A 23,886-nucleotide genomic window follows, 5' to 3' on the forward strand; every position below is an offset into this window, starting at 1 on the left:
GCGGGTGCCGGCGGGAGGGAGCGGTACGGCTGGGCGGGCTGAGGCGGCGGGGGGGCGGGGGCTCGCCCCGCCGGGCGCTGCGGGCTGTTCTTTCTGTTAGGAGCCATTCCTAATCTCTCCTGGAAGACGGAGGGCGCGAAGCAAACCGCCGCCTTCCCACGGGGGTGCCGCAGCCCCGTGGCGGGGCGCGGGGCCGGTCGGGAGTGGCGCAGCGGCGGCCGCTGCGAGGCAGCCTGTGGTTTCCCACCTTCCTGACAGGAAAGCTGCAGGTGAGGCTGCCCGCTCCGCTCCGGCGGGTTTCTGGCGGGACTTGCACCAAGGAGGTTTGATAACGCATTGCCCTTGTGCGTTCGGATAACTTAATCTTTGCACCGAAGCTTCTTCGCAGGCTGGCCAGTGGTGCTGCCGGCGTTATCACGTTTTCAAGGTGGCATTTAAACCCCACTTGGCTTTGTATTGATGGCATACGCGGCTGTAACTGACAGGGTGAATCATTCTTTGTACTTGCAGGGTAAATCATCCTGCCCCTCCAACAGCAGCGCTTTATGAAGCGAGAGATCTGGGCATTGCACGAGTGACGCCAGGCATCGCCCTTCATTGCAGCTTCGTCACCTGCAGCGCGGCCGAGCGAGGCTGCTGCCCTCGAACACGCTGGGCCTCGTGAGTTCGTCCGCTGAGGAAAGCCCAAAGCGCCTGTCGCCTGTCCTGTGTCGTCTTCAAAGTGCAGATGTGCCCAGTCAAGACCCAGTACGTGCTGCAGGAATCCTCTGCCTGACTGCTAGAAATAAAGGAACCGGATAAAGCTACTGGAATGATAAAAAATTTATATGGTTAAATCAAGTTAAAAGGTCAATGATCGTTGAGATGAACTCTTCCTGAAAGCTGAGCAGGAAGCAATTCTGTGACCATAAAAATAATTTCATAGCAAAATAAAGAGAATGTAAAAGGAAAATCAAAGGTAAATGCAGACAGAGCTTTGGAAGTGGTAGACCAATGCACCGTTTTATTGATAATGAGATACTTTATTAGGTTAACTTTACTTTAGTTCCAAAATAGTACTTCACATAGAGACTCATAATTAGCTTTGGTAACAGTTTAAAAAAAATGCCGCAACTTTAAAATTATGTACATCTAGTATATATATTAATGATTTGTGATAAAGTATTTATGATCAAATGTAAAGTTTAAGATGTGTAATTAAAGATAATTGCTTTAGTGTGATTTTCTGTAATTGTAACACTATATCTAATACCAATTATTATACAATTTAAAAGCCCTCTGGAGAATATCTTAGAAATCTTAGGGAGCGCTGCACATCTCATTTTCCATGCATGGGGCTTAAATTTGTACCCTTTGTGCCTCATTTGTTGTTTTCTTTAATTGATGTTGTTGCATAAAATTTTTCCATTTGGGTCATTTGATACCCTGATAGAGATTGGTTGCTTAGCTAGCACCTCCCTGTAGGATCTTGTTAAAAAAGATCTTTGTGTTGTCAGGTTAAAGAGTGGAGAAGTACAGTCTAGTCTAGTGTGCTGATTGATTTGCATCTTCATAGCTTTTAGGTATGCAGTCGTTTTGCGATATGGTAGAAAGCTGATTTGGGCAACTATGTAACAGTCTGTATTGCCGCTTTCTGTGGTTCTTTTTGATGTTCCATTATTGGAATTACTGAAATTGCAACTTTTAAAAGTTTTTCTGCAGGTGGAATGCATCTTGTTCTTCAAGTGGCTCAACAGATTAGCCAGGAGCAAAGCCAACAGCAAAGTGGACCAAACTTGGTAAGTTTACATAGTTCCTCACCTGCTCCACACAGCAGGAACCCAGCTTTCCTTCAGCAGGTACAGCAAGGAGGCTGTGATAAGAAGCACATGCTTTTGGGCCCAACTCCGGTTCCTGTACAGCAACAGGTATCAGATTTGCATATTTTATTGTATGCGGCTTTGTACAGCTGGGTTGTGTATTGTAGTTGCTGTTGTCGTCTATTTCACACCATTAAACAGCCTATCTGGGAAGAGAGTATCCTCAGAAAGAGAGTGGTGACCTCTGTCTCGTTAAGAAAGTCTAGACAGGGTTAATTTTTGGCACTTTACCACTACTCTCTCTGGAAATTTTACTTCTGTGAAGAACATAGCTGTTCATTTATGTTGTTTGTGATGGCTACCCAGCTCTCAGTTTAAATGTTCTTGTACTGGATATTCATTTTCATTGAATCAAATTCATTTCATGCTTCCAAGTAAATTTCAGATGTGTGTGGAAGGTTGCAGGTAAGTTACAAGGCACAGCAAGAGGTAACAGCGTGTGAACCTCTCACTGTGTCCTGGCAGTGTTCTCCTTTGTGTTTTGTACTGAGACTTTGTGGATGACAGAATTTATTACTCCAACCTGGGGAGGAAGGAGCAAATAATTTCAGTAGGTTTTGCAAAAGACTTTATCAAGCACTAATAATTTGCTTCAGATAACTCTTGTGTAGCACAGCTGGCTATACACCTTTCTTTACAATAAGACTTTGTTTAAATTTAGAATGTGCTATAGATAGCTGTATCTCTTGGTTTTAATTGGCAGTGCAGACATGCCATATGGTTTTTCTTGAAGAAAGAAAAGGAATGAGAGGGAATCAGGCAGATTGTCTAGCAAAATAGTCTTTGTTCTTTTAATGAAATCCTAAAAGGAGATTTAATCAATTAATTCAACATTTTATGCAGCGTATTTAGAATAAGGAGGGGGGAAAATCACAGTGAGAATTTGTGCTGCTTGTGCTTACTTGCCAGCAGTTGCAGGACGCTTTTATGTGTGAATAAAAATGCCATAAACTAAAACGTATTTGTGTATGAACTTTAGGGGGTTCTGGCCATCTGCCATTTGGCAGGGCATCTCAATTCTGTGAAAATTCTCACTGAATCATTCCTGCTCTTCTCATGAGCTATAGAGGTACTATATTTTAGGAGGAAAAAGTAGAATTCTAAAGACTCAGTACCACTGCATCCCAAATTTCTTTACTGATTTTACATAATACTGCTGCATCACAGAGTCCTTTGGACACTTTACATGAATCTGCACAAGATGTGTTATTCATTATCTTTTGATAAAGTGCAACTTCAAACAGTGTAGAATGTTTCCAAGGACTGAATAATCATCTCTATTGGTTATTCATCTAACGTTTTTCACAGTGTCTCTGTCTTGGTTTGGTGTTGTGTGGTAGGAAACATACGTTTAATTGTGTTTACTTGAAGGAAAATGATATTCTGCAGCAAATAACAGCACTGAGGAAAGAAGGTTTATGATCTCTGCAATGTCTGCCCAAACTCCAAGAGGCCTCACGGCACAAATCACACTATGATTATCTTTTGGAAGAAATGCAGTGGATGGCAACTGGTTTTGTTCAGGAAAGAAGATGGAAGATGATAACTGCCAAGAGAGTAATGGGAGTTTGATGTTTTCAACCAGAAAAGGGGGGAAGAATAGGCAGCGTTTTCATGGTTAGGACATGGTCACTGAGGATGTGTGAGTTTTGGTTTGCTTCTCCAGCTATGTTTGTGACGCTTGGGCAGTACTAAAGGAGTTGTATTTTTCTTCTTTCTTTAGAAGTAGGCTTGTTAGAATGGAGTGAAAGCTTCAAATAATTTTATGGTTTTATTCAGCTGATTTTAAGTGTGGCTTGTCATCATGCGGATATGATACTTTATAAGGAAGGATGCAAGGAAGGAGAAGCGACTGAGGGCTGTTGCTGCTTTTACTGCTAGAGAAACTGATCGTTTCTCGTCCATCATTAAACAGGTAAATGTGAAAAAAAGAAAAAAATAATCTAAAGACGTGCTGAATAAGAACCTATTGGACTATGGCAGCAAGAATCTTACAACTGAGCTTTGCTTGGCCCATGTGGTGAATATTTTCTGTTGGTAAAGATAGCTTCATGTTACGGTTGCATGAATAATTTGAGGCCTTTGCTTCACTAATCCTAGTCGGTGCAGCTGGCTCGCTGCAGATGTTTAAGTTTTGATGTGAGTTATTCTTGGGAAGCTCTCACTTATTAGGTGGATGTTTTCTATTCATGGTCATTTTTGTACACGCTGTTCTTTTCTTTGAGTGCTCTGCATTGTAGCTGTGTCTGATGCCTGCCTGCCTGTTGAAGGAATGTTGAGTAATTCATAGCTGTATTTGAAGCTAAGTGCGTTCATGTTTGCAATTTCCTTCTGCTCTTTTCCCCCCGCTCTCTCTCCTTATTAGGTGGTAGGTTTAAATCTGCAAGTAGAGTTAGAAGAGAGGAGAAAGAAAGCATTAAACTCACAGAAGATCGCAAAAAAAGGTAATAAGAACCTTTTTTTGTATGATCATTTTTTATTTCTTTTGCCTACTGGTAGTGTTAGTATAAGCTTACCAAAAGAAATGTTTTGGTGCTGCTATTGTGGTCTTAGTTTTGAGTCATAAGTATCTCCCTTTTCAAGCTTGCCAACTTATTATAGCTTACTAAAGCTTTGAACGCACTGTGAAGGCTTTTTGTTGCTGAGCCCTTGTTTGTATCGGGGTTTAGTTTTATGTCCCTTGGAGGCCATGCGTGAGACTGAATTCACTAAAACTGTCACGTGTGCACCTGTGTCCCACTGCAGGTCGCCCTTGTTCCTGTAGTCAAGTTTGACAAACTGGAATTTATGCTATAGTGTAGGATTCTTTTGTTCTTCAGACCCTGGCTTAGCTGTAAATGGCATTAAATCTGTTAATGCATTATTCATCTCAGATATGGCAGCACCACACTTTTTCTTATTTTGCGCAGAAATAAGAGACACTCTGAGTAAGAAAGAGAGCCTTCAGGAGGAAGTGTTGCTTCCAGATCTTCTCACTCCTACTGTAGAGAAATATATGGCAGATTCAGCAGACACTGCTGCTGCTGCAGAAGCGTTGTTACCCAAAGGCAGTGCTCAAGTCACAGCAGTAGTAAAAAGTGATACTCTGTCCTTATTATGCAGCACTCTTAGGGCTTATCAGGAGAGTGGACTGGAGTGGTTGGCAAAGCTGTGTGGGATGAAGCGCAATGGTGTTCTGGCTGATGAAGCTGGATTTGGAAAAACAGTGCAAGTTGTTGCTTTGTTTGCACACCTAGCATGTAATGAAGGTATGAAATATTGTAGATCTTTTGTTTTATAAATCTATATTTTTAAGAGTTCATTAGTGAATGTGTTTTCAGTAAGAGGGGAAAAAAAAGAATTGCTTTTAATATGTGTAATTTAAAGAAATGTACCTGGAATAGATTTTATAGAAAAGGATGCACAATTCTGTTCATTGTTAGCGCATGTGTATGTTGTTTGTATGTGCCCAACTGCCTTTCCTTGTTGTTCTGAAGTGGTACGCGGTCATTTCCAGTCAGGCTGTACCTTTTATCTCAGTAGGTAACTGGGGTCCTATTCTTGTTGTTTCAAAAAAAATTAATGTGCTGAAGTGGAAGATTGAACTGAAATGCTGGTGTGCTGCTTTGAAAATTCTTCTCTACCTTGGGAACCCAAGAGAACTTTTTAAAAAAAGAGAGGTATTGTGGAACATTGTTTCATCTATGCATGTACTGGGTAACATAAGCGTTATGCAGAAAGAAAATACCACCCGAGTCACGGTTATACCACTGTGGTTAAAAACTTCAGTATAGGGATGTCACAGCCTGGTTCTTTTCTCTTTTGGTATTTGGCATACTGGGAGATTGAAGGTATTTCCTCATTTTATGAGCCCTAGTTCATAAGCGGGGTTTGGTATTTACCAATAAATTTTGCTTTGATGACCAGCAACGTCTGGTGAGCCTCTTTAAGTTGTAGGTATGTACTTACTGGCATGATGTCCCTTTGCATGGGTATGTTTGACTAGTACATAATCTCTGTATGGGAAAACTCACGTCTTCGCTCCAGTGACTTGTACCATGTCTCAGTATTTGCAGAAGTTTATTAGGAAAATGTGTTGGATTTAGCCATTTTTTTGGATGAGAAATTGATGCATAACCCAGAAGTAGCAGGAAGTTTGGTGTGTATTTTGTAGCTTAGAAGCCATGTATGTGTTTTCTGGCTTCAAAACTTCACTGAACTTATTTGCAAAATATGCTTCTTTTTCCACCCTCCTCTAATTTTTGTATTTTCAACTTCCATAGTTACAAGAAACTTCTTGGTTTCCTCCATTAACGCTTTTACAACATACAACTTTTATTGCTCCTTTTGGGATGATGTGTCTTTTCCAGTTATTTTTCAATTTCTTTCCTTGTTGGAATCCTTTATATAATCTTAGATTTACTAGCAATTTTTCCCTTCTCTCTTCAGTTTGTAGAACTGGGCCATATAAATCATGTAATAACTTTTTCTTGTCTTCTGACCTGAGCAGAACAGAAGAAAATTAACAAGCTTGCCATAACTTTGAGCGTATTTATTCCTTTAGTTCTATGACTTCTTGCAATTTTAACTTTCTGGTTTGTGTTTTAACTTTCTGGTTTGTGTTTCTAATATTTTATTTGCCCTTGAAAGTAAATATTAGGATGTTAATTCACACATTTGACAGCTTCTGCAATCAAGTCCGCAATAATTTTGGTACTTCTGGGTAGCATTTATTGTGAAGATAGACACATATGAATCTTAGAGATTAGAATTTATCCCTGAAGTATGTATGCTATTGATAACCTGTAACAACAAGTGTAAGTATTCTGAAACGTGTCCAAACTCTTCAAGGAGCAACTGGGAGGATGGCTTTTCATTGCCAGTTGTATTTGGATGGCTAGGAAACTTGGTCTACGGTGCTTTGTAGGAAAAGGTTTTTCTTCTTTAAAATAACAGTTTCCATTAAGGATATTTTATACAGTGTTTCAAACACCACAACCAGAGAGTTAAACTGAGCATTCTCGTCCCTTTTGGGAAAAATCCTAAACTTTGAAGAACTGCACTGGGAGAAAGTGCAAGATAATAAATTTTAATCCGAGAAGAGGAACCACTTAATAATCTTTACTCTGAAAGCCATCAAAAAAGCCCTTAGAATTTGTGTATTTTATGTTGTGGGAGTGGACTGACCCCAACAACATTAACATATGTATTGCCTCCTGCAAGCAATTCTTTAAAGACTATGGAGCATTCATGAAACTACAATGGAAGTACCTAGCTTTAGATGACAGGCGGAATGGTAATAATCTGATGGAGAAGCACTGGGATGCAATATTCAATCTCCGGAGGTCTGAAGCATTCTTTCAGATTTTTCTTTTTGCTTTTATCCTTCAGTTACTTTCTAAAATAACTTCAGTGCTTATAATAGCAGGTTTTTAAAATTTTCTTGCTGTGATACAATTTAAGATATGAAACAGATCTTACCTTCGTTGTTATCTTCATTGTTCACGGTCATCATCATTTACTCTTGGTGGATACGCTTCTGCCTACTGCCTTGAAAGATCTGTGGGCTGTTGCCTGTTCCCTGATTCCAGGGATTTCCAATCCTGTCTGGGTTTTATGAAGGTAGCATCTGTGGAGGGGAATGAAGATCATTACCAGAGAGCTGCAGGGAGGCTAGAGAGAGTGCTTCTTCCTTGAGGATAGTTTCTTAAGACTAGTATCTCTTTCTCTGAGAACATACAATTAGGAAATTATTGTTTTGTATTCTTTTAGGTAGTGCAGGCCTTTATTTTGTGGAGGTCCAAAATGCACGTCGAGAAGCAGTTACCAAGGAAATACGAGCACGTGCTTGGATGCGCTCTTTCTGATCGGCAGAAGTCAATGTATAAAGACATCTTGTCTCGACCAAGGTACGTCTGTTGAGTAGTTCTTAACTGTTCATTCACCGTTGAAGTTAGGAACTGTTCCAGTTACAACAGGAGAGCTTGTTTGCTAGTGTGTAATTTCTGAGTGAGTCATGGGCAAGCCTAAAGATTAAAGCACATTGGCGTAACCATGGTGCTGTGCAGGCTAATCATTTTCTACACTGAGTGGTAATTGCATTCAGCTTTTCTCCATTCTGTGTTTGTTTATTTAGATCTAGTTGTTTTACAAGGTGAAAACAAGCATAAATAAACAATATTTGTGGATTATGGGACAAACTATGCACGAACCAAAAATATTTATGACTTACACAATTGACCATGTGTCACAGTTTTTGTCTAAATTTAGTTCTAAGTTATCTAAGAACCAAATATCGTAGGTTATAAGCTACATTGCTTTTCTGATATGTCTATTTGTATTTTCCAGCGATTTTGATAATATAAAGTGGTATTTTTTCGGGTATTTAAAAAAAATGCCCCTAATATTGACAATATGTGTGTTTCATATATAATCTGATGTCATTTCCATTTGAAATAAAGTGGCTATTTGAGAAATTCAGGTTTATGACAATGTGAGTTTTAAAATCAGAATATAGTCTCTGAATGATTAAAAGTTTATGTGAATGTGAGAGAAGCTGGAGGAATGGAGGACTGCATTTTTAAACTAACTTTCTAAGTTTGATAATTTGGTGTTAGCAGATTTGAGCATGCAGAAAGACCTAAGCTCCTAAAAAGCACTTTGTTTTAAAGACAACTTATTTAAAATGAAAATATAATTTAACAGAACTCAAGAATGTCTTAGAAGCAGGCACTTTGTCGGTGTCCTCCATATTCTGATGCAGCTGCAAAGGGCGTGTAGTCATCCTGATCTGATAAGTCACCAGCTTCCACGTTCTTTCTGTGTGTTGGACACGCTGGAGTTTACAACTGCTTCTCTAGTGCTGAAGGCATTAGGATGGGATCTTTGGAAGGTGAGTAGAGAAGCAATTCTCTTGTGGTCAGCTTGATTTGATTGGGAGAGCAGGTGGCTTAAGACATAAAATTTCTTACCCATAATTCAGGTCCAATTAAATTTCAAAAGCTGACTCGTTAATTCCTTTATTTTTAGAAGCAACTGCTAAGATTATAAATAATAACCATTGTAGGTATGCTGGGAGTTTACTCTCCGTGTCAAAAAAGATCAGACTATTTTGCAACATGTTTTGCTTTTGTTTAAAGTTCCCGACTAATCGAAATTGATGGTTCTTGGAATCAAGGGAAAGGTGCCATTCTTGTCTTGTCCTGAGGAGAGGTAAGGGATAGCTGAGCTGTGGACAGCTCTGGAGATGAGAAGCTGGCTCAGATTCCACAGTTTAGTTTTAACTAGAGTCTGTTTGTTAAAGTTATATTGCCAGGATTTCATCAGTTTTCTTCCTAGTGATTTCAGCAATACTAGAAGCTTAAGAAAGACTGGGCAAAACTAAAACAGTAGCATTGTGTGTTGTGGGAGATCCAGATAGTTACTTCTTTAATCCTGTTGGAAAAATAATTTTGGGGCGGGGGGACAAGGTGTGTGTCAAAGGCTTGTGAAGGAAGTAGGGTTAATGCATCAAGGTGTGCGAATGGATGAGTCTGGAATGGCAGGTGTACAAACACAAATGTTTTCCTTACAAGCGCTGAATTAACTGCAGAGCTTGTAATTCGAGGGTGCTGTCCTGTGTTTGACTCTTGGTAACATGAGCATAACACTCTGCTTTCATGGTGTAGGTTGCTGAAACCTTTTAAAGTAACGGCAGCTGCCCTCTGCAAAACCATGTGACACTTGGCTCCTCCACGTTTTGGATTAATGCTGGCATCAGCTGTGAGCTTTTTAGTCATTCTCAGATAATGTGGTATTATTACTACTCTTATTTTCTTTTACTGCAGCTGAGTGGTAGTAGAACATTTATTTAGGTTTGTTTTTTTCTTTTGTTCTTTTTATCTTTTTATAACTTAAGCATGTAGGCAGGTCTCTCATGTGATGGGAATGGAAAACCGAACGACTCGCTACGAGGCGCAAAAACTGCCAAAACTGAAGGTAACTAGGAAGCTTATTGAAGAGATCTACTCTTCTCCTTCGTCCCCCAGACTTGAGCCAGTGAAGCTCAGACCAAATAGGTATGCAGTGTTCCAGGGACTGATTGAGTTATTAAGTTTTTACTTAATAAGTTACAAGTAAAAAGGAATAATATTTGTGAGGGCCGAGAGGGGTTTGCTGTCTTTTGTTTCCAAACTGATCACTGCTGAAGACTGTATGCCAGTCTTCTGAGGGAAGGCAGACTGGTTTTTACCACTTAATAGTTCTTTTCATTTACAAAGGCTCAGTTGTAATCTTTCCTGCCAAACTCAAGAGAGTTGAAGTCTGTTGTGGTTTTGATCAAACAGTGGAAGTGATTTCTGTAGTAGAGTTTCCTAAGCAAAACAATTAAATATTCTCCTTCTAGTTAATTTTAAGTCTAAGATGTGCTTGCAAAGCACTCAAAGAAATATTGGGGGGTTTTTTGTTTTGGTTTGGCTTTTTTGGGGGGACGGGGAAAAGGGGAAGAAACAAAGGTGTTCTGTTAAATTTTGACTTTTTGTTTTTGCTATTGACTCTTCTCTCCAAAGAGCAGTTGGTAGGGTTCGTATCTGAGTGTTGGAGCAAATGTAATTCTGCTGTAGAGCAATATAGGCTTAAAGATTTTTACAATAAATTAACCGGATAAGAGCGGAGTATGGGCATGGTTACTGCAGCCCCAGACAGCCTGTGTAACACTTGGCTGTAACAGGTGACAAGGCGGACACCCTGCACTAGTTCCGTTAAGCAGTTCTGCCAGAGGGGAGCTTTGTCAGTTATTGAAATTTAAGAATTTGAAGCGATAGCTAAAATACAAAGCTGAAAAATAGCTCATTCTTTTACTGTTTAGACATCTTCAGTTTCCCTGCAGTAGTATACATGAAACAGTTACTGTGAAGTCAGCTTTTACAATTGCAGGATGTTTTTAAAACCAGCCTGCCTTAAGATGGGTGGAAGCAGAGATCCCCTGCTTTTCGTACTTACATTGCACCAAGGCATAGCAAAGAGTTTGCTCCATAAAGAAGTTGGATCCTTATTAGCATCTTCTGGGGAGTTTTCTTGCTGTCTCCAGACTCCGAAGATGATTAAGGAATATGGGAGATCTGTCATGCTTGTACCCCTCCTTGTAATCTTTCAGAGAAAGCTGGAGCCTCAGAGCATTGGTGTACTTGCATTTTACAGTACTCTCTGTTTCTTCGGCCTGTTGAGAGCAGCAGAATCCCTCCTGCCGTATGCTCAGCGGCTGGGTACCTCGTCTAGCTCAGATTTCTAACTAAAAGTAACTATTTGCTTTTTAATTTGATTTTGTCTTAGGAAGAAGGGGTTAACAACTTCCTCGTGTGTGTAGAAAGACAATTTGTTAATTTGTAGGTTATTTACACCAGTGCAGTACGGACAGAAGCACAAAAGTAGGACTAGAGACTTCTCAAGGTCTCAGCTGCAGCAGACAGTGGGCGCAGCAATGGTTATGGTAGATCAGCATGAGAAAATACAGATGACAACCCCTTGCCATGTTTTCAGAAAATCAGCATAGGAAAGGTGTGTTGTTCGTATAATAAACCATTTCTTTCTGGTTTGCTGGTTGTTTTTTTTTTTAATATTGCTTGAATTTGGGGAAGAAACGAGGTTGTACTGAACACGTTTGTGCTTTACATATTGGAATATTGAGTTCCATTAGCAGTTTTCTAACAGGAATTCACTCATTAAATCAAAATGAAATTCCTTATTATTTGTCTGTCTTTTATAAATAGAATGATACTATTGTGCAAACACCAGAAATTTTGCTGGCCATTGTGCTGATCTCCAGGTACACCGTCTTAATGAAACTCCCTCTTCAGACCTGACCTGCAGTGTGTGAGACAACTTTTCACACGTCAGTCTTAACTGACTGATGGGATTTAGGCATCGGCACTGTCCCATTCTCTGGGTCTCTGCTGAGCCGCTGCTAATGGTCATCATTAACTGAGTCTTTTTTACATGATGCAGCCCTTTGGGACAGACCCTTTTCAGATGATTGGGGATGCAGTGTGGTATCTCAAATGCACTTTTTTCCAGGCCTTTTCTAAATTCTCTGTATTCTGGTTTCAGCTGGGTCCAGTATAAATTTTTGCATGGCTGAATGGGAAGCATTCAGTATGAAGGGAGGCTGAAAGTTATATCTGGTAATTATTCTTTTGTGGTATTAACTGTTTGAAGAACTTCTTTCATTGCTAAAAATGAATTGTGCAGGAAAAAAAAATCTCTTATTCTGTGGCCATTTTCCCCAAAAACTTTGCTTAAAATACACCTGTGCAGACTCTTGAAGTCCTTGCAAAGTTGGTACATTGTCAGATCAAATGAGTACCACTGTGAAATACCAGTCAAACTGTATCTAGGAAATAATCCTTTTTTTTTTTTATAGGCCTACCAGTGGTACTGAGGGGAAGAACATTTTGTGCGTAGTTTAAGAACACACAGTATTAGAGGGAGACCTATTCTGTTTGCAGTGAAGCGCAACCCAAGAGTTATGTCTGGAGTAAAGTTGCCCTCGTTGGAAATAGGGCGCGCTGTATGCATGGGATAAGCAGATAGTGTGCGGTGCACAGTGAGGAAATTCTTGTTTTTAAACCTTGTACCTTTTTTGTCTTCTCTTAACAGTCAGCAAGATAGTACTCTGCCCAGTGGCTTCCACAGCTGGGGCACAAGTGAGAGCTGCTCAGGCAGAGAAGCCTGTAACATTACAGTTTAGAAGGAAAACATGTACTTTGTCTTACAGTCAGTTCTGTGGCTTGTTGGTAAACAGTCTCTGAAGCATCAAGGTAAGCTGCTACATGATTCAATTCACTTCTCTCTTTTTCTGTTTCTTTTTTTACTCAGAAATCAAAATTCTAGAATCTACAATATCATTGTCATATCACGTGCCTGTGAAATTAAGTTATGTTTCTTCATTAAAATATTTTTGTTGTCTTGCTGCTTTCCTGGGAAAACGCATTTATTAATGTGACAGTGGATGACTTGAGTACTACTAAATCTAAAACTGTTTCTGCACTTCCATGTCCAACTCAGGTAACTATGCTAACTCTGTATATAGAATCATAGCATCATTAAAGTTGGAGAAGACCTCTAGGATCATCGAGTCCAACCGCCATCCCAACACCCCCAGGCCTCCTAAACCATGTCTGCACATTTTTTGAACACCTCCAGGGATGGTGACTCCACCACCTCTCTCCGGGCAGCCCGTTCCAGTGATAGAGTATATACTTGATCATGAACAGCCTATAGCTTACAAGCTTCGTGTGTGCCTATCTGTTTGCTGAAATAGTCAAAGCTTTTATATTTAAAGCATGTTGAATATCGTAACTGGCTCGTCTCATCCATCTGTACTAGTGGAGTCTGCGATGGTAGTTTGAAAGCCCCATTATATTTTTCCTAGTAGGCATAGAGTAGGAAAGCAGATTTATTTTTCATTAAAATACCAAACATAACATCTGTCCTTGTATCACAAATACTATTCTAATTGTCAGCTTTTCCCCTGCTCACATCTGCTTTCATGGTCCCTCATAGAACTCTTGCATTAACTAAATCATCCTTATTTTCAACTCTCTTTCGCATAAATTTTGTTTTTGTGTAAGCTTTATCTGGTCGAAATACATTCAGAAAAGAATTTTGAATTTAAAGGGTATCATAGAAAGAAAAGACGACTAAAGGAGTGCCTGGACAAAATATTGAGTATAATATATTGAATATATGAGTGTCGTTTTTCCAGAACCCCCCTGTATGGCTGAGACTTGTTGGAAATTTGCTCTTGGATCAGTGAAAGAGAAATCTCTCAGCGTTGTTCTGCCAGGATTAACAAATGGTGCTGGGCTGGCTTTGCAAATTGCCTTCCCAGTTCGAGTACTTCAGAGGTCCTAAAGGATCCACTGCAAGAACTCCTTCCGACACTGAAGCAGCATCAGGTCGCCCCGAAGGATGTTGTTACTCGGTAATTGAGACAAATCCATTTGTGGTCTTTGCACAGATTTGAGGGGCATGTACAACCATCCAAACCAGGGTATTTATGTAAAGTACTGTAAAATGGTAAAAGTGATAGATGAGTTGCCTTGTTTTATCCTTACTGCAGCCTGAATTGCTTTGTGCAGAATCTATTTGCATCCCTGATGTATAATATTAGATAATTCTAAGATTTTAAAACTCTTAATAGTTCCATGGCAATTGTATTAGTTATATAGCAATTCTACTTTATTTTGACATATCTTGTATTTTTACAAGACCTTGTATTTGTATACTTTTAAAAAAATAGGAGTAAGTAAGCTTATCTGCTTAACTTTACGGACAGTGGTAATTTCCTCTTGTCTTGTTCTGATCTTGAGCAGTTTTGCATTTATTTGATGTTAACATAAAAATTCACCTACTGATTAACTTTCAGTTACTTTTAGCCAGGCCCTTTATGCTTCCATGCAGACATCTTCTTTGTTACTGTTTTTGAGTAGTTAATAGCCCAAGCTGGTAAAAATTTAGTGTATTAAAGTTTTGGTTTGTTTTATAGAGGTCTGCGCGTATTGGCAGCTGTCACTGTTGCTACTCTGCATTTCTGTGTAGCAAATCCTCCTTACGCGTACACCCAGGAAATGAAGATCTTGAAGTTAAATCTAAAGGAACAGATTTTCCATTCAAGGCAGCAGATAGCATTTTCTGCAGTTCCCAGATCCCCGGCTGGTGCAGCGTGAACCAGGTATTAAAAAACCAACCACCTGTCACAGCTGTGCGAACGTGGCTCTCCAATTGCTGAATACTACCTGTGGAACCTTCAGGTTCTTACTTCGTGAACAGGCAGGATGGAAGCTCTGGCTGTCTTGCTTTGGAAGCTGAAAGAAAGAGGATGTCGTGTGTTGATTTTGACGCAGACGATTCCAGTGCTTGATGTATGGGAGCCTTTCTTGAACTTCTGTTTTCTCGCGTACATAAGAGTTAATGAGAGTGGTGCTCGCAGTTGGCATTATCTGGTAAGAGGACCCCTTACTCAAGGTAATAGTGAGCAGATGCTCATAACGGGAGGGAAAATGCTAAAGGGAAGTATACTACATTTGCAAAATTCATTTGCATGATTTAATTAGTTATTTAAGCAAATTATGTCTGTAGCTGTAGCACAAAATATGCCATTACTTATGAAATATGTCAGTCATATTACTATTTGATGAGGCATCCGGGGTGTCTCCAGGAGGTATGCCACTAGTTGTCCTACGTTTATGAGTAATTTGTGCTTGAAATACAGATGTTTTATTTCACAACAGCGTTTTGATAAATTGCTTTTGCTTTCATTATCTGTAGCTGTCTACACTGTTAGTACTTTACGTGCGGTTGCTGGTTTTGTGTTGGCACTTCCTCAGCCTTACTCCAGGGGCTTTTGTTTTTTGTAGAGTGCCCTGGCATTGCCTGAGGATAAATTGAAAGTATGCTCATTTCCCTCCCCAGTAAGATTCTTAGTATCCTCTGGGGCCTACGATTAGAGCAGACATTAACAATATAGTTAAGTTATTCTTTTCTTATTTTTTTTTAATTTCAAATTGCATTGCTCTGCTTTCCGTCAGATGCAGTATAAACCGTAAAGGGATACCTTGCCTTAAAGCAACACAAGGCAGCACAATAGAGGGGATTCAATTTATTCAATAGACAAGAAAAACGATGAAGCGCGTGCAGAACGTGATAACCCAGTCAGGTGTGCTTAGTCATAGGGCATAATGTGACTCCTGTGATAGATCCTCAGATGTTTATCTGGCTGACTGCACCATAAATTAATGGTTTTAATGGTACAGAAAATAATTTTGAATTGTATAGATCTGTAATGTGGGCAGATAACTTTAAAGGTTTGCAAGCTTAATGTAGGTTGGGGAAGTAATAAGAAAGCAATTTTTCTGAGCTTCTCATTCTGTAAAAAAGTTCAGAGATTTATGCTTTATTAATGTGAATTTGTAACTAAGTTGCTTGTCTCCCCATTTTAGGAATCCATAAAAAACCCCAACCAAGACAAGCGATTCTTCTGTGCTATTCTTTCTTCCCACACTCCTTCCACAGATGTCAGTCATGTAGATGCAGATATCATTGTCTTCTGTGACACAGATTTAGATCTGCTGATGGATACAAAAGCTAAAGAGTGGTGTCATAAAATTGCAAGAGACAGAGATATTCGCATATATAGGTGACTTTTACGCTAAGAAATAGTATAGGTATTTTAAAATAAAAAATAGAGGGAAGATGTTTTCAGGTGAAAGGATTTTTGGCTGAGGTAGTCCTTTTTAGTTCAAGTCATTTGGTCTTTTAAGACCCTGTTAAAGATTGGATCAGTCAGGCATACTTCCCTTCAGACTAAAGGGAAAATAAAATCCCTGCCCTGTCCTTTCCCTTACTGTATCCTCTATTCCTGCCTTTCCCTCCCACTTTCAGCTGGTGAGCCATCTGGATTTCTGTGTTGGGGCAGTCAAAACAAAGACTAATATCTGTGAGCATTTCGTGCTCTTGATAAACAATATATGTCTTTCCTGATGGTCTGTCACTGGATTTCAGATCCACTAGTGATGAGATGCTGAGCTTCATGTAGTTCTAAGATGTATTTGGAAGTTTCTCTGCAGTGACTGTTTCTTCTCCTGGAAGGATGTGCTAGGAACAGAGGGGAGCTCTTGCTCACCTTACGCCACTGGCCAAGTATGCATGGGTGGTGTCCGTTAGCGAATACCTGGATGTTGTAAGGATCTTTTTAAAATTCCCATTGTATAGAAGACACTACTGTTTAGTGTTCATTTTGAAAATAAGAACGTGAAAGAACCTGGTGTTTTGAAAATATGAAAAAAGATGTGAAAAGAGTGCAAAAAGATGTAAAAAGAAAGCTGTCCTCTAAGAAACTGGAAAAGAGTACAAAACTTCCTATGAAAACACCTGATGGACTCTAAATGAGCGTGGGTGCTCACTGCTGTGGGCGAGAAACATTAGAGGTGAAACACTTGGGTTTCAGAAAGTGCCACTGTTTTCTAGGGAACAGCATTTAATGAGTTTCTTTGTTTTACAGGCTTGTAAGTGGTAATTCTGTTGAAGAGAGGCTGTTGAAAAAAGGTATTAAACATTTGATTTAAGAAGTGGCTGCTCAAGAAAATGATTGTTCAACAGACTTTTTAACTCAGGTACTGTAACGTTACAATGGGCACAGTTCTTTAATGATATGTAAAAAATAAGTGCTTTACTGGATCAGAGTCAGAATTTTAAACATCATCTAGTTTTATATTTATTTCCAGACTTGTTTGGGGGCCACTGGTATGTGTTCACAGTTAAAATCAGTAAAAATCCTGAATTGTTAGCTTGCACAGAAAACAGGAAGATAAAAATATCTAGAAAAGACCCTGTGTTTGCTCCAATGATGATTTTACGCTATTTTCGCCATTGTTTTAATCAAACAAAAACATCTCCTGCAGCAAAACGTGCCAGATATGTCTGTAATCTGACTTCTTAAAACTCAATTTTAGGATGATTAAAAAACTCTTGACATCATATGCTGTCTGATCGAGTACTTGAAAACATGTTTCCATAAGGTTCTTTGCTCTGAATATGGAAAAGAGGATTCCAGAAAGTTTACGGAAGAGACATGGTCTGAGTTAAGAGGTGACATAGATTGAGTTGTATGATCCCTCACAGTTGGAACAGCTGGCTGGCTTTGGGGATGAGGTATGATAATTTCTCTTGGTTTATGTAAAGCTTTAAAAATATTTGAAATCTACTTTCCTGAGCAACAACCAAATGGCTTTCATAAAATACCTTATTTCTGCTCCATTTATATGAAACTGTTCTGTGCAAACTTAAATACTGAACCGGTCCTGGCAGGTAAGCTGAGCTTGTTGATAGATCTGTTCGTGTACTGAGACATGTAAGTCACCAGATGTTCTCCTGAGAATTGTGAAGTGCATTGGACTAAATTGTATCTTGTGATATAAAACTGTTTTACAGCCCTGTGATTTGCTAGATACTTGTGTTTTTTCTTAAAGTCCTTGGATCTGTTCTTCTTAACCATGAAATGACTATTCCTAGCATTCCCTAAGTTCTCTCAGAGCCTCATGGTCTCCTTTTCCCTTTGGCTACCTGGGCAGAACCCAACTGCATCCTAACAACCAGTCAAGAGTGTGCACAGTAACTTGGATGGGATTCTCAGGGCTTTTTTCAGTGAGGAACATGGAAGCCAGTAGTTGGAGCCTGTTCTCAGTGACACTGGTGGGACGTGAGCAGACTCAAGAGGGACCAGAATGTCAGATTTTTGGTCCTTAGATCTCTTCTCTACCCTAATTATGGTGCCATTATTTGCAACCAAAACAAACACATTGATTGGTTGGGGTGGTGTTCTGCTTGTTTTTAAATCACTGGTTATTTTGTTTCTAAATCAAAAGCTAAATAACTAGCAATATGTCAAAATGTTCTTCTGAACAGCTTAATCCCATTGAAAAGTACGCGATGAATTCCGTGGATTTGGTTCACACTTTGAATGATCAAAAAAGCCAGAAAGTCAACAAGGTAAGCGACTATATTTCATTTTCTGAGTGTCATGGTTTTAGCTGGGATAGAGTTAATTTTTTTCACTGTAGCTGGTGCTTTGGATTTAGTATGAAAACAACGCTGATAACACACTGATGTTTTCATTGTTGCTGGGCAGTGCTTGTACTAGTCAAGGACTTTTCCAGCTCCCCATGCTCTGCGGGGTGCACAAGAAGCCAGGAGGGGAGGGGGCACAGCTAAGAAAGCAGATTCAAACTGGCTGAAGGAATATTCCATGTCATGTAACGTCATGCCCAGTTGTTACCTGGGAGGTGCTGGAAGGGGAAGGAGGCAGCGATTGTGGCTCGGGGACCGGCAGTGTCGGTCGGTGGGTGGTGAACAGTTGTGTTGTTTGTGGGGTTTTGGTTGGTTTTGTGTGGGTTTTTTACCTTTTTCCCTTTACCTTTTTATTATATTAAGATCAGTTTAATAATTAAAATAATTATAATAATATGGTAATAATATTATCTCAACCCACAAGTTTTTTTCCTTTTGCTTTTGCTCTTCTGATTCTCTCCCCCATCCCACAGGGGGGGGGACAGTGAGCGAGCGGCTGCGGGGTGTTTAGTTGCTGACTGGGGCTGAACCACGACACCGAGTAATTAATAAAAACAAAATAGAAACCCCTAACTATTGTCAGATTTTATTTTTTGTTTGTTTATTTGGGAGTTTTGTTTGTTTTTTCTTTGAGCACTGAAATTTTGCTCAAAACACTCATGGTCTAAAACCACACTGGTTCCTAATTAACCGGTAGACAGACATATTTCTCCTTCTCTACACTGGCATGAGGGCCTTACCCAAGAACGAACACTCAGTTTAACTAACTTTGCTATGACTGTTAGCCTGTAAAAGGTGAGACTCCAATCAGTGGCAATTTACTGCTGTTAGCAGATTTATTGTGAAAAGTGGTAGTATTTTAAAGTGTACAAATTTTCTTCCTAAAAGGAGTTAAAAACTGCAAATATAAAATGGGAGTATCAGCATGCCTAGGAGCTGGGAAAGGCAGAAGAAAAATTTCAGCAGGAAATGAAAGAGGAACTCTCAACCTATACCAGACAAGATGCTTATAACATGGTAACATCAAGGGATCTCCAAATCCCTTCTTTTCGAAGAATTTGCATATTGTGACTGTAAGCCCTGTATTGAAGTGCGTCTGTTGGGTTTGTGTTGTGCTGGTCTTGTGCCCTCGCCCAAGCAGTGTACTCTTGGCATTGAAGCTGGCGCTCTGTGGAGAGGTTTGGTTCTGTTGAGTAGCAAGTTGCTGTTCAGCAGGACGGGTGTAGGTTTGTAGGTTGACTTGGAATTGCACAGTTATGTATCAAGGTAATAACTGGAGGAAGAGACTGAGAAAAATAAGCTGCCTTTTGAAAATGAAGATTAATTCCTTAAAATAAATTTTTTTTCTAACTACTGTTTATCATAGTTATTGCAAATGGGCTTATGTTTCCAAATGCTGGGTTCTAGGCTGGCTGATGTATTGAGGTATCAAAAATTCCTTTTTTCTCATACAGGTATTGGTCTGCAAAGGCCCAGATGGAGAAATATTTAATTTAATGCCTGTAAGTCAGTAGCCATTTATTTCACCTGAAGGAAACCTTGCCTAAAATACTTTAATTAATGGCAAACTGCGGGTTGTTTATTGATGTTTTGTGTTGTTTTTTTTTTTTTTTTTTAAGCTTTGGGCTCCTCCTGTTGTACCTGAGAACCATGATGATGATTTATTGATTCCATTATGTGTCTGATGTATCTATAACCCCGATTCCAGAGTCTAAGCTTCCACCTCTGTTTGTCAGGAGGGCGTTAAGCAGCAGAGAACAGATCTGTCCTGTAAGTTGGATTCATAATTGCATGGGGAGGTGCGGTAACATTTTTGTGTGAAACAATATGACAACTCATTTGCAAGAATATCTTTAAGTTTGTGTTTAAAAATTTAGGCATCCGTGTACTGTTATCTCTGTTAAGCTTGAAATCGCTCAGGCAAAGTGATTGAATGTAGAGTGAGAGCAGAGGGAGTGCACTGTGAAAACATGCTGTTGTCCTTACGAATTAGGAATAGAAACACGGGTGAATTAAATGAGCAGGAGTTAAAGCAGTGAGACTTATGTGTGCCCATTTGATCTGTTTTTAAGCTTATTTTCTTAGTGAAGCGAGAAGCTGTTTAAAAATGACTGATTAAGTCAAATACTGCACTAGGATGATCTGCAGCCATCAGCTTTCTGTCATGATCTTGTTGCACGGGGTTCCTTTCTCACTGGAGATAACAACTTTGTCCTGTCAATTAGATTCGGGTGAGAGAAAGAAGCGTTGCCACAGAAGGATGTCTGTTCTGCCACCCTCACTTTTCAATCAAGTGACTCCAAGAATATTGAAAAGACGGCAGAAAAGCAAAGCTCAGAAGACCCTGCTTTTGGTAAAACAGCAAACATATTTTAGCAGACCTTTGTCAGCCCTCATCAAGTCAGTGGCTGACACTGTTTCTAGGCTCGTGGGTCCAGTTGCTGAAGACTCGGCCCTGTTGAAAGCAAGCTGGTACTTTGTTTTTATTGACTTCAGAAACTTTTTACTTGGAAGTTTATTACAGCATCCATAGACCTTGCTTAATACAGGATTATACATGCTTGTGTGCACAAGAAAAGCATTTAATTGGAACATTACACTGGTTTGATTTCTCTCCGCCTCCTAGGCGGTGAAACAGTTACAGGCACTTCCTTTAAAACTTGCTATTGTGTCACCAGGACAGACAGCAAACCAGGACTTTGTCAGCAATGTCGTTAACGCTTGTAACTATGTCTGCTGCTCCCCAAAGCAATGCCAAAATCATTACCTAACAGCATCCGCAGGTCCTGAGGGCAAGGTGAGTTTAAGTTGAAATGTGCATTACATTATAAAGACTTGCGATTTCTTTGTTTGGTTGTTTTGGTTTTTTTTAACTCCTCATTGCTCTTAGTGGACCACATGAGTGTGTAGTAAGCATAAGCAGAGTCATGACTATATTTTAGAATTTTGAATAGCTTGGTATACAGGTGAATGCTAGTAAATATCTTCCCATCAGTATGACTGCTATAGGTTGTATTTATTATAGTTTCCATACACTTAAGAATATGAATTTCCCGGATACCGTGACAATGAAATGACCTTGGATGTATCACATTGCCTTATCAGTATATTAAAAATAAGGAAGGGGAGCTGTCTATTTTAACTGGCATTTAAGTGGGAGGATATGAATTGCCTTCAGTCAAGACTATTATAAACTGATTTTTGAGGCAGGGCACTTTTGACTACTTATTTTTGGTACCTAAGCCTTCAATTTCTAGTTATTCCAGAATGTAGGTGGTTATCGTCTGTGTGTTAGACAAGCCTATGCGAAAGACCAGAATTTCTGAGTGTACTCAAATCTCTATGAACCACTTTGAGTTGATGACAACTGCTAGAAAAAGAGGTTCCTCAGATAGGTTTCTGTATGTTTACTTCTACTGTCCATGATGATTTTTTTCCCAGATTTGACATTTAAGCAGTTTCATGGCCTGATTTGGAATATTTTTTTTTTTTCTCTCTTAAGCATGTATTTCACAGCGGCATTTCTCATCAGAGGTGCTGTGGTGACCTTCAGCCTTAAGTTAAAGCAGTGCATGTGCCGTTACTGAGCCACCCCTGTGCTTGTGCTGGTGTAAAGAAAAGCTTGAAGTGCTTCAGGTAAAGAAGTGGCCGGAGCTCCTTGCTAATCCCAGCATTGTCAAATCTTAATTGCAGAGTCCTGTGGCAGAATTTTAAAATTCATTGTGTTAAATTGTCATGAATATTAAATAGTTGCATAAAATGAAGTTAGTTTAAGCTACTTCATCTGCTTTCAGAGCAGACAACTATGACAGCATGACACCCATGTCTGAAGTTGTTTCCATCTGTGCAGAGACTGCGATGATGCAGGAAAAGGTCCGTTCAGTTTTTCCACATGAATTCCATTCTGTACATTCTTTTTAATTCTTTTCTGTTTCAAATACTTTCTAAATACTTTTTCCTGTAAAAACAATGGGAAAGGCTGGGGAAAAAAATAGCAGCATTTTTGGAAGACTGAAAATTATTCAGTGTGGGTTTTGACTGCCTAATCCCCTTTATCAGCACATCAAAGCTATCAGCTCTCAATTGTCCATCCCAGATATGTTCCCTTACTGTGCTGTGGTGTTCTCGTTTTTGGGCATATTGGCCATGTTAGAAGCAGGCTACCATGATAAATAATAAATTTTTGTCAAGACAGAATTTTTCTGTTGCAATTATTGGTATAGAAAATTAGGAATTCATTTCAGGACAAACCTTTACATGACTTAGTGGTCCAGAGAAGGGCAGTGAAGCTGATGAAGGGTCTAGAGAGCAAGACTTATGAGGAGAGGTTGAGAGCCGGGGTTGTTTAGCCTGGAGAAGAGGAAGCTGAGGGGAGACCTTATTGCTCTCTGCAACTGCCTGAGAGGGGCTGGACTGAGGGGGGGTTGGTCTCTTCTGCCAAGTTACTGGCAGTAGAACAAGAGGAAATGGCCTCAAGCTGTGTCAGGGGAGGTTTAGATTGGATATTAGGAAAAGTTTCTTTACTGAAAGCATCGTCAGGCATTGGAACAGGCTGCCCAGAGAGGTGGGGGAGTCACCATCCCTAGAGGTATTTAAAAGATATGTAGACACAACATTTCAGGGCATGGTTTAGGAGACATGGTATTATTGGGTTGATGGTTGGACTTGATGATCCTAGAGGTCTTTTCCAGCCTTTGATTCTATGAATCATGGCAACAGTCATGGTTTGCTTCTATTCTGAATTAAAACATTTAAAAAAAACCTTATTGCTGTGGTTTCTGCCCCCTGCCCTTCCCCTACCTCTTGTCATAGGCATTGACAGAAGAACAAATAGCTGCACAGCTGTGGGAGCAACAGCCTAGTCGGGAGCAAGAACAGGAGCAAAGGGTGGAGCAAATCCAAACCCAGTGTCAATCACAGGGGAGGAACAGCGATGAGAAGTAAAAACATGATTGCCGTGTGGTGTGTGAATTCAGTTCACTCCTGCAGTTGCAGGCAGAGAAATCTGTTCGTCCTGGCTAAATGAATCTGTAAGCCCGGATTCACGAGCGCTTAGGGCGTCTGTTTTGTCTTCACTGAGGCTGCGTGTAGGACTCCCAGCAAATCTGGAGAATCTGGGGTGTTGAATAACAGAAGCATCTTGTTTCACCTGAGCTGAGGTGAATGGACTTAAACGTTACCAAAAGTACAGTCTTGTTGTTCAAGGACATAAGAATAGTGTTCAAAGAATAATTATAGACAAGCTCCTTCTTAAAGATAGAGAACTTTGGGCTTCATCCCAGAGTGGGTTTTATGACGCTGAAATAGGATTTCCACATATGGAGAGGAACAGAGGTCATTTTATGGTACTAATATAGTTGTACTTGTTCAATGTATTTCTCTCCCTCACGGGAAGAATTTTGAAAAACTTCATGCCCTCTTTTGTGATCTCTTCAGAACACTTGTA

The 23,886-nt window shown here is 39.8% G+C and overlaps 1 long non-coding RNA gene and 1 other non-coding gene across 4 annotated transcripts; both read left to right on the top strand.

Moving 5' to 3' along the window:
• The first annotated feature begins 12 nt into the window (after window positions 1–12).
• LOC142064758 (uncharacterized) lies at window positions 13–22,600 on the top strand. Of its 3 annotated transcripts, XR_012663198.1 has the most exons (21): window positions 13–269; window positions 511–958; window positions 1,691–1,778; window positions 3,231–3,432; window positions 3,650–3,774; window positions 4,225–4,303; window positions 5,379–5,518; window positions 7,611–7,747; window positions 8,544–8,730; window positions 9,736–9,895; window positions 12,471–12,631; window positions 13,579–13,797; window positions 14,362–14,547; window positions 14,627–14,818; window positions 16,876–16,987; window positions 17,393–17,525; window positions 18,279–18,362; window positions 19,329–19,457; window positions 19,895–19,942; window positions 20,060–20,210; window positions 20,666–22,600. It is a non-coding gene; the product is annotated as an uncharacterized LOC142064758 (long non-coding RNA). The 3 variants fall into 3 exon arrangements; XR_012663197.1 differs by lacking the exon at window positions 19,329–19,457 and having other exon boundaries at window positions 14,362–14,818; window positions 20,060–22,600; XR_012663196.1 differs by lacking the exon at window positions 19,329–19,457 and having other exon boundaries at window positions 14,362–14,818; window positions 19,895–22,600.
• LOC142065084 (small nucleolar RNA SNORA49) lies at window positions 15,194–15,332 on the top strand. Its single transcript, XR_012663279.1, has one exon. It is a non-coding gene; the product is annotated as a small nucleolar RNA SNORA49 (small nucleolar RNA).
• Window positions 22,601–23,886: the final 1,286 nt, after the last annotated feature.

Source organism: Phalacrocorax aristotelis, chromosome 15 (assembly GCF_949628215.1).
Source record: "Phalacrocorax aristotelis chromosome 15, bGulAri2.1, whole genome shotgun sequence".
Classification (NCBI taxonomy): domain Eukaryota; kingdom Metazoa; phylum Chordata; class Aves; order Suliformes; family Phalacrocoracidae; genus Phalacrocorax; species Phalacrocorax aristotelis.